We start from the raw sequence: 9,826 nt of genomic DNA, 5'->3' as shown, positions 1-9,826 counted from the left end.
TGCATGCTCGACGAGGCGCTCCTCCTCCTCCCGCAGGAACTCGGTGTAGCGCGCAAGGTCGTTGTCGCACGTGCGGGCATCCACCTCCGCCTCCCGCCTTCGGGCGGCGGTGGCAGAGCGGGTGATGACCCCGGCGGTCGACGGTGGGCTGGCGGACACGGCGGCCGACAACAGGGTGGTGGCCACGACCACCACCTCCCGCCTTCGGGCCGCGGCGGCGGAGCGGGTGATGGCCACGGTGGCCGGCAGTGGGGTGGCGGCCACGACGACCATCTCCCGCCTTCGGGCCGCGGCGGCGGAGCGGGCGATGGCCCTGGCTTTCGACAGTGGTGTGGCGGCAACAGCGGCTGGCAACAACTACTGACGGGCATCGACGGCAGAGCGTGTGGTGGGTGTTCCGCGCACACCCAACAGGGATGCCACGCGCACTACACTACGCCGGGGACTGCGCCGCCGCCGCGGTGTAGCCTCCCAGCTGGAGCTGTCCTCTGATGACAGCGGAGTGGCTGAGCGACGATGACGGACCGGTGCCATTGGCGAATGTGGGAGAAGCAGACGAGATAAGCTACAGGGATTTTGGGGGTTTTATAGCAGGCCGGTAAGCATTGGGATTTTGGGGGATTTCACCGAGTCGGGCGGGAAGCTTGCGTGGGAACCTGCGATGTTGCACGGGAACGGGCTCACCGACGATTCATTGGCGCCACCGTTTGGCAAAAAGAACGCCCCCGCGCGCTGCGCAAGCTTGCACTTAAACCGTCTGTGGCAGCGGGGTGACAAGACGTGCGAGAGGAGGACGAAAGGCCACGTACACATACGGTTAATAAAAAACATTTGCAATTTAATTACCTACTACACCACCGTCCTGGTTTATAAGTATGATTTAACTAATAAAATATGAATGCATGTCGCCAAAGATTATATAGTTGGATTTGTATTTGAACATAGTTTCCAATTATATAATTTTTAAAACATGCATTAACATTTTGTTGGTTAAATTTGAGGGCAAAGTATGGCACGGAATATAAAGGAGACTATAGACTAGACGGAGGTGGTACCACACGGCCGCTCTCTACGCAGCGACGCAACTGTCGGCCGGCTTGTAGGTGACCATTTGCTGCGTGTTCAACTGCTGCATGCGTGTGGTTGCTTGCGGTTCAGGCGGCCGCGGCGCTCTCTGCTCGCGTCCCGTCGCGCGCGCTCTGCTCTCGCGTCCCTCCGGGTGCTCTGCCCCCGTCCCTCCACGCGCGCTGCCAGTGTTTTGGGCCGACGCACCATCACGCACGTTCGTGTGCAAGCGGTGCGCCGGGCGCGGCGCGACGATGTAGTTACCCGCTGCAAAAACTGCCATGCGGACGCGCCGAGAATCCACGCCGCCGGCCCCCTTTTATTCCGGCGGCCATTTACCTTCATCTCTCGTCTCACACATCACAATAAGCACACCAACGAGGACACATACAGAGAGGACATCCAGCAGTTCCAATGGCGCTCCCCGTGGCTCCAATGGCGCTCCCAGCGGCCGACGACGACAACGGCGGGCAGTTCAGCACGCATCACGTAGTGGACACCCACATGAGGGGGAAGGCCCTCTCGGTGGTGTACACGAATGATCCGGTCTCGGTGGAGAGCTCCATCCAAATTATGGAGCAGTTCCTTGCCGAGGACAAGTACCGAGTGGTCGGCTTCGACCTCGAGTACACCATCGGTCGTGCTGGGCACTATCCGAAGGTTGCTGTCACCCAGTTGTGCGTGCAACATGACTTCCTCGTCTACCACTTCCACCTTGCCACAAGGCCTTGCGAGCGTTTCTCCAGGTTTATCAAGAGATCCGACTACAGTTTCGCTACGGTGGACACCACCAACGATCTAAAAGCGCTTAAGATTTCAGACTTGAAATGCCCGACTCTTGTCAACATCCAGCACCACTACAAGGTCTGGGGCACCGACAAAAGCAAATTGAACTCCCTGGTTGACCTCGCCTCGGCCATCATCGACCCCTACTATGCGAAGATGAAGCAAGAGAGCAATAAGGACAAGAACGCATGGCACAGTGTGTGGCATAAGACACTGGATGAACAACATGTCAAGTACGCGGCCATGGACGCGTACACAAGCTACGAGATGTACAGGTGGATCGTTGACATAAGGATCTGTCTTCTTCCTGACCTAGACGAGAGATCGAGCCACATAGCAGTGGCGGGAGCGTTACAAGAAGTAGATGACTAGACGATCGTTTCTCCTACTTTAGAATGCATGCAATTGTTTATTGAGGTGTGTGCGAATGATCTGTATAGTCACTTATGTAATTGGATGTTTATTTCAGTTATACTTATATACATGTTATTCTACTGTAGACAGAGCAATTCACATGGCTTATTAGCAGCAATCATCTGTGTTATTATTGGTCTTCGCACACATTTCAGATTACGGACCTGTTTGCCGCGTACCACACACATCTTGTTCAGTTGAACCGTTTCCATTGTGTTGCCTAATCACACACAGTTCATCCCAGTGAACCGTGTGCTGTATATCGCACACGCCTTCATCTGGCTGCCCGTTTCTTTTGTGCCTCCTCATCACAAACAGTTCATTGAGCTGAACCGTATGCCCTGCATCACACACGCAACTAAATTCTGAACCGTGTTTGATGCATCTGTCATCGCAAACGTTTTGCACCTTTTTTGACAGTTTTTTACACCATCGTTTGCGATTATGGCATCGCACACAATTTGGTCGAAGGGTATCTGATCGTAGTTTCGCGTTTGGACCATCCTGCAGTAGTGAAAAGCAACCAAAGCAGCAAAGATAGCTAGTGCACCCAATGCATGAATAGTGAATCTCAAGTCAAAGCAAGACCAACTGACATATCTGCTAGAAGTAACTCTGAGGATTGAGCAAAGTCTGGCCAACTTAGCCAAGAACCAGGAGAACCTAGAGCGGATAATTGAGGACAAAATGTATAATCTTGATGTCAAGGTCACAGAGATCCAATCTATTGTGGAGAATCTGAGAGATGATGCTGAGAGTGGAGATAATGGATGAACCGCTGACAGATTCCAGACAGTGCCTAGGGCACAAAGGCCATCAGTTGTGCCAGATGCAGACACCAGGACTACACACTCTGCACTTATCACCACTGCCACACTGCCACCACCAGTGTCAACCCCACCAGTTCAACAGACATCAACCGGGGCATTTGCAGAAGCAGTTCTCTCAATGTCGTCTACGCACATCGGAGCAACAAGCCAGAAGACCCCTTCAGGAGCTCCCAGAGATCGTGCCTAGAGTGTCGTATAGCACTATACCTTTTCAAGCTTTTTGGTAACTTGTTGCCAAAGGGGGAGAAAATGTATAGAACATTGACTTTGAGAGAGAGTGTCTCGTTCTTTTGCTTGTTAGTTTTTATTGCCTTGCTACTTCGTTTGGTTGGTGCTACTTATTGTTTATGCTCATGAGATACTATGTTTGGTCGTGTGTTTGATCATAGTATGCTTAATGTGTGATATATGCCTATCTTTATGATTATTTGTGTATGATCATTCACTTATGTTTTTGGTGATGCGTGCATGTTATTTCACTGTTATCATTTTGTGCACTCCATCAAGATGTATGTGACATGGAAGAGTGACCCATGATCCTAATCGATTGTGCATTTGCATTCAAACACAAATTTTAAATAATGCACAAATTTAGGAGGAGCTCTTGCTTATCACATACTTCTCAAAGCAACGATGCATTTCATTCATTTTATCATTTGTCGAAGCTTTGATCTATATGTTGTCATCAATTACCAAAAAGGGGGAGATTGAAAGTGCAACTAACCCCCGGTGGTTTTGGCAATTCATAACAACATATAGCTCATTGAACTAATATCCATTCAAGATAAATATTTCAGGAATTTCAATGAATGGCATGGCATGGACAAGAGATGTGGACCCCTCAAAATGCTAAGGACATATATTAGCAAAAGCTCAAGACTCTCCATCTATATTTTAGTGATCCAAGATCACATTGAGTCCATAGGAAAGCCAATACTATTAAAAGGGGATGAGGTGTTGCTTAATGGCTTGCCTGCTCAAATGCTTAGTGATATTGCTCCAAAATCCTCAGCCACTTTCTCCATCCAAATATGTCAAAATCCTAAACTCCAACTCGGCCCCACCGATTCTTTCTATCCGGCGCCACCAACGGTCTCACCGAGATGGCTCTGCCAACACTCTGTGACTTGTTGCATTTACTTCGGTCTCACCGAGTTATGCAATCGGTCTCACCAAGTTGGCTTGGTAGATTTTTTATTACCTTATTGCTTCACTTAGGTCTCACCGAGTTGATGCAATCGGTGCCACCGAGATGATGCTTGCCCTAAGCCCTACCACATTGGTCTCACCGAGTTGTTCCAGTCAGTCCCACCGAGATTCCTCACGTTCACATTTTTGAACATATCGGTCTCACCAAGTTTAACTATTCGGTCCCACCGAGATGAGTCAAATGTGTGTAATGGTTGAATTTTGTGTGGAGGCTATATATACCCCTCCACCCCCTTCTCCATTTGTGAGAAAGCCATCAGAATGTGCCTACACTTCCACCATATATTTTCTAAGAGAGAACCACCTACTCATGTGTTGAGATCAAGATATTCTAATCCTACCAGAAGAATCTTGATTTCTAGCCTTCCCCAAGTTGCTTCCACTCAAATCATCATTCCACCATAGCCAAATCTGAGAGAGAGGGTTGAGTGTTGGGGAGACTATCACTTGAAGCACAAGAGCAAGGAGTTCATCATCAATACACCATCTATTACCTTTTGGAGAGTGGTGTCTCCTAGATTGGTTAGGTGTTGCTTGGGAGCCTCCGTCAAGATGTGAATTTGAACCAAGAAGTTTGTAAGGGCAAGGAGATCGCCTACTTTGTGAACATATACCCGAGTGAGGCAAGTTCTTCATGGGCGATGGCCATGGTGGGATAGACAAGGTTGCTTCTTCATGGACCCTTCGTGGGTGGAGCCCTCCGTGGACTCGCGCAGCCTTTACCCTTCATTGGTTGAAGTCTCCATCAACGTGGATGTACGATAGCACCACCTATCAGAACCACGCCAAAAATCTCTGTGTCTCCATTGCGTTTTCCTTCTCCAAACCCTTCCCTTTACCTTCGTATGCAATGTTTTACTTTCCGCTGCTACACTCTTAGAATTGCATGTGTGATAACCCACAAGTATAGGGGATCGCAACAGTTTTCGAGGGTAGAGTATTCAACCCAAATTTATTGATTCGACACAAGGGGAGCCAAAGAATATTCTCAAGTATTAGCAGCTGAGTTGTCAATTCAACCACACCTGGATAACTTAATATCTGCAGCAAAGTATTTAGTAGCAAAGTAATATGGAAGTAACGGTAACGGTAACAAAAGTAATATTTTTGGGTTTTGTAGTGATTGTAACAGTAGCAACGGAAAAGTAAATAAGCGAAGAACAATATGTGAAAAGCTCGTAGGCATTGGATCGGTGATGGAGAATTATGCCGGATGCGGTTCATCATGTAACAGTCATAACATAGGGTGACACAGAACTAGCTCCAATTCATCAATGTAATGTAGGCATGTATTCCGAATATAGTCATACGTGCTTATGGAAAAGAACTTGCATGACATCTTTTGTCCTACCCTCCCGTGGCAGCGGGGTCCTAATGGAAACTAAGGGATATTAAGGCCTCCTTTTAATAGAGTACCGGACCAAAGCATTATCACATAGTGAATACATGAACTCCTCAAACAATGGTCATCACCGGGAGTGGTCCCGATTATTGTCACTTCGGGGTTGCCGGATCATAACACATAGTAGGTGACTATAGACTTGCAAGATAGGATCAAGAACTCACATATATTCATGAAAACATAATAGGTTCAGATCTGAAATCATGGCACTCGGGCCCTAGTGACAAGCTTAAGCATAGCAAAGTCATAGCAACATCAATCTCAGAACATAGTGGATACTAGGGATCAAACCCTAACAAAACTAACTCGATTACATGATAAATCTCATCCAACCCATCACCGTCCAGCAAGCCTACGATGGAATTACTCACGCACGGCGGTGAGCATCATGAATTTGGTGATGGAGGATGGTTGATGATGAAGACGGCGACGGATTCCCCTCTCCGGAGCCCCGTACGGACTCCAGATCAGCCCTCCCGAGAGGTTTTAGGGCTTGGCGGCGGCTCCGTATCATAAAACACGATGAATCCTTCTCTCTGATTTTTTTCTCCCCGAACACGAATATATGGAGTTGGAGTTGAGGTCAGTGGAGCTCCAGGGGGCCCACGAGGCAGGGGGGCGCGCCCAGGGGGCAGGCGCGCCCCCCACCCTCGTGGACAGGTGGAGGCCCCCCTGACGTGGATTTTTCTGCCAGTATTTTTAATATTTTCCAAAAATAAGTTCCGTGGAGTTTCAGGTCATTCTGAGAACTTTTGTTTCTGCACATAAATAACACCATGGCAATTCTGCTGAAAACAGCGTCAGTCCGGGTTAGTTCCATTCGAATTATGCAAGTTAGAGTCCAAAACAAGGGCAAAAGTGTTTGGAAAAGTAGATACGACGGAGACGTATCAACTCCCCCAAGCTTAAACATTTGCCTGTCCTCAAGCAATTCAGTTGATAAACTGAAAGTGATAAAGAAAAACTTTTACAAACTCTGTTTACTCTTGTTGTTGTAAATATCTAAAGCCAGCATTCAAGTTTTCAGCAAAGATTATGACTAACCACATTCACAATAACTATTAGGTCTCATGTTTACTCATGTCAATAGCATAATCAACTAGCGAGCAATAATAATAAATCTCGGATGACAACACTTTCTCAAAACAATCATAATATGATATAACAAGATGGTATCTCTGTAGGGGAACGCGACAGAAAACAAAAAATTTCTGACCTACGCACCAGCCCAGGACCACTATGGAGACTGCATACGTGGTTTGATCTTTTTCATTACCGACTCGTAGCGCACTGGGAAGTAGAGTCAATGACGATCAGCGGTGCGGATCCCCGCAGCTAGGATTTACAACCTCCCAACCGCGAGGATGTATACCCTCATCTGCTCCTCAGACAGCCCTCCGGGAGGCGGTCGAACAGCCCCCCGGACGGTGTCGCGGACAGCCCTTCGGGAGGACCTTCGAAACTCGAACGGTCACTCGGACAGCCCTTCGGGAGGACCTTCGAAACTCGGACGGTCACACGGACAGCCCTTTGGGAGGCACTCACGAACTAAGACCGAAACTACGATCTCTCTATAGAGTTGCACACATACGGTGTCATCTATCCGGCAGGGCTTCGCCGTCCAGAACTAGTTCCTGCTGGAACCCAGACAGCCTTTCGGCTCTACGAAACTATTTCACGGGGAGGGAGAGAGAAGCCAGATCATTGCATGGCACTTTTATGTGAGAAGTATGAGTGTGGAGGGCTGCCCCTCCACCTCTATTTATAGGAAATCCCAAGGGGTAGGGTAGTTTAACACAAAAACCCAAAATGCACATGAATGAAGTCCTTCCTCAAGGACATAAGAGTGAAACCAAGGAACAAGAGGGGCTCCAAGGTGGAGCCCCAAGTGTGGCCGGCCACACCCCTTGGGGGGGCCCCATGAGGGCCTCCCAATCCATCCATGTCATCCCTAGATCTTTTGGGCAAAGCCTCAAAAGGTGGTTTTCCATAAAATATCCCAAAAAGCACTCTCACTATTCACGTCGACATTTTTCAGCGTCCGTTCGAACTGAAAATATTTATGTGGGCTTAGAACATTTCCAGTACCCACCATAATAATCTTCAACGTGTTCTGGAACAATTCCAGTTTAGTGATTTTCATCTGTGAAAAGCATCTGAACCGGTTCCTGCAGCTCCGGAACATTTCTGGTTTTTAGTTCTGAAAATTCCAAAAAGTTTCCAGAATGATTCTGGCACCCTCCAAGAATTATCAGGCATGTGCTGAAACCATTTTGACTTAATGGCATACCCCGAAACAACTATTTTGGTTTCACCGAAACTCATCCGGTGACCTCTCTCTGCGGAGCTTTTCCGCTGTCCGAAACTTTTCGGTGTCCGAAACTTTTTCGATGATTTTCTCTCAGACTCCCTGTCTAGTATTCAGCAGATAGATGACCCTTCAGCGTGTGACCCTATAGGTTCGGTGAAGTATAGACATGACCCGGAACCCCTTCCGATCAATGATCAACATCGGAGCCGTGGACACCCATATTGACCCCTATACCCACACGAATGAATATTCGAGTGAACCTCCAGTTGCAGTGAGCTATTCCTGTTGCTTCGCGATATGTCACAAACACCCGAGGTGAGATTTGTTGCATCCCCATGGACGAACAATTTGTCCACCATCCAAGTTACCTCGTTACCGGTTTTGTTCTCTTTTCTCGTTTCCGTGTTCCGGCATCCCAGTGATCAAATCACACTGTGTCTGGCCAGACGATGATGGATACCGTAATACCGAGAGGGCCTGAGAATATCTCTCCATCGTCGGAGGAGCAAATCCCAATCTTGAGCTATCAAGTTATTTGACACACTTTTCCATGAACCCGTAAGCCGCCGTAATAGCCACCCATTTACGGATGACGTTTAACAAACCCCAAAGTTCATGAAGCAAGCATGAAGAAACTCGATACTGTCATGGTCTAAGGAATCATGCAAACTTTAACCATCTCTGTGTTATGCACCATTAACTTGTGACGAATGAATCTCTTAGCATAACATCAATCCGGGTCGATTCAACACAAATGTTCTGTTAACATTGTGCCCTCAAAATTGCTGGCATAGACATGCCCATGATCAGGAAAACAAAACCATCATGCAACCCTTGAGCTAGTCTTAGAGGCCAGACTAGGAATACTTCTTACCGTTTATTATTCCACACGTGCATATGAGTCTTCCTCCGAGCCTCGTGGATATTGCAGTTATAGCATGTAACATAAACATAATTATGAACTCGGAGGTAAATAATATCATTTATTATTGCCTGTAGGGCATATCTCCTACAGACTCCCACTTGCACTAGAGTCAATAATCTAGTTAATGCTAATGCACTTTACACCTATGGCACACTAGTGTAAAAAATGCTTCGCATGTGGTATAGCCTGATGTCCATCGGATCTGACAATTTCAGCTCCGTGTGTATCTCTGCATATCCTCGCATTTTCATGCTTTCACAAAATTCATATTTTGTGTGGACTTGGCGTCGTATGTATGTGAATCATAGGTCGAACCAGGATTCCTCAGACTGAGTTATGGAGCAACTAACTGCAGTAGTGTCCCATTGACAAAAGCCATCTTGGAACCATACTAAGTTCATGAATGAACTATATGATTCAACACCTTCTTTTGTCGCTTCTAAAGCGTCAACATACTTAGTCATTTGTTATAGAATTCGCCACAGTATCCTGTTGGGAACAATTTCCAACTACCGTGCCACCATATTGTGTATTACAGAAAACCCTTAACTTAAATCGAAAATCGCATGGAGAAAAGATGAAGACTGTATCGATGTAACATTTTACAACGAACTCTTCATGATCTCCGCTTGCAAGAAAACATATCATCAGTACTTACTCTAGTACTCAATGACATCTTTCACTGTTGTCCCACGATCAGTACTTTGATCACTTTAGTATCCATACTCGCAACACCTTGGGAGTATTGGACATATCTGGTTGTTTTACATACCATGGAATACATGATTAATCCAAAACACGAAGGTGTGTGGAATCTCCATCATGTATTTTACTCCTCAGTGTTTTGGGACACCGAGTCTTGTAAAAACTCTTTCCAAGTGACT

Source organism: Aegilops tauschii, chromosome 3 (assembly GCF_002575655.3).
Source record: "Aegilops tauschii subsp. strangulata cultivar AL8/78 chromosome 3, Aet v6.0, whole genome shotgun sequence".
NCBI classification, from domain to species: domain Eukaryota; kingdom Viridiplantae; phylum Streptophyta; class Magnoliopsida; order Poales; family Poaceae; genus Aegilops; species Aegilops tauschii.
The sequence above is the reverse complement of the archived record's forward strand: the minus strand, read 5'-3'. Positions refer to the sequence as shown.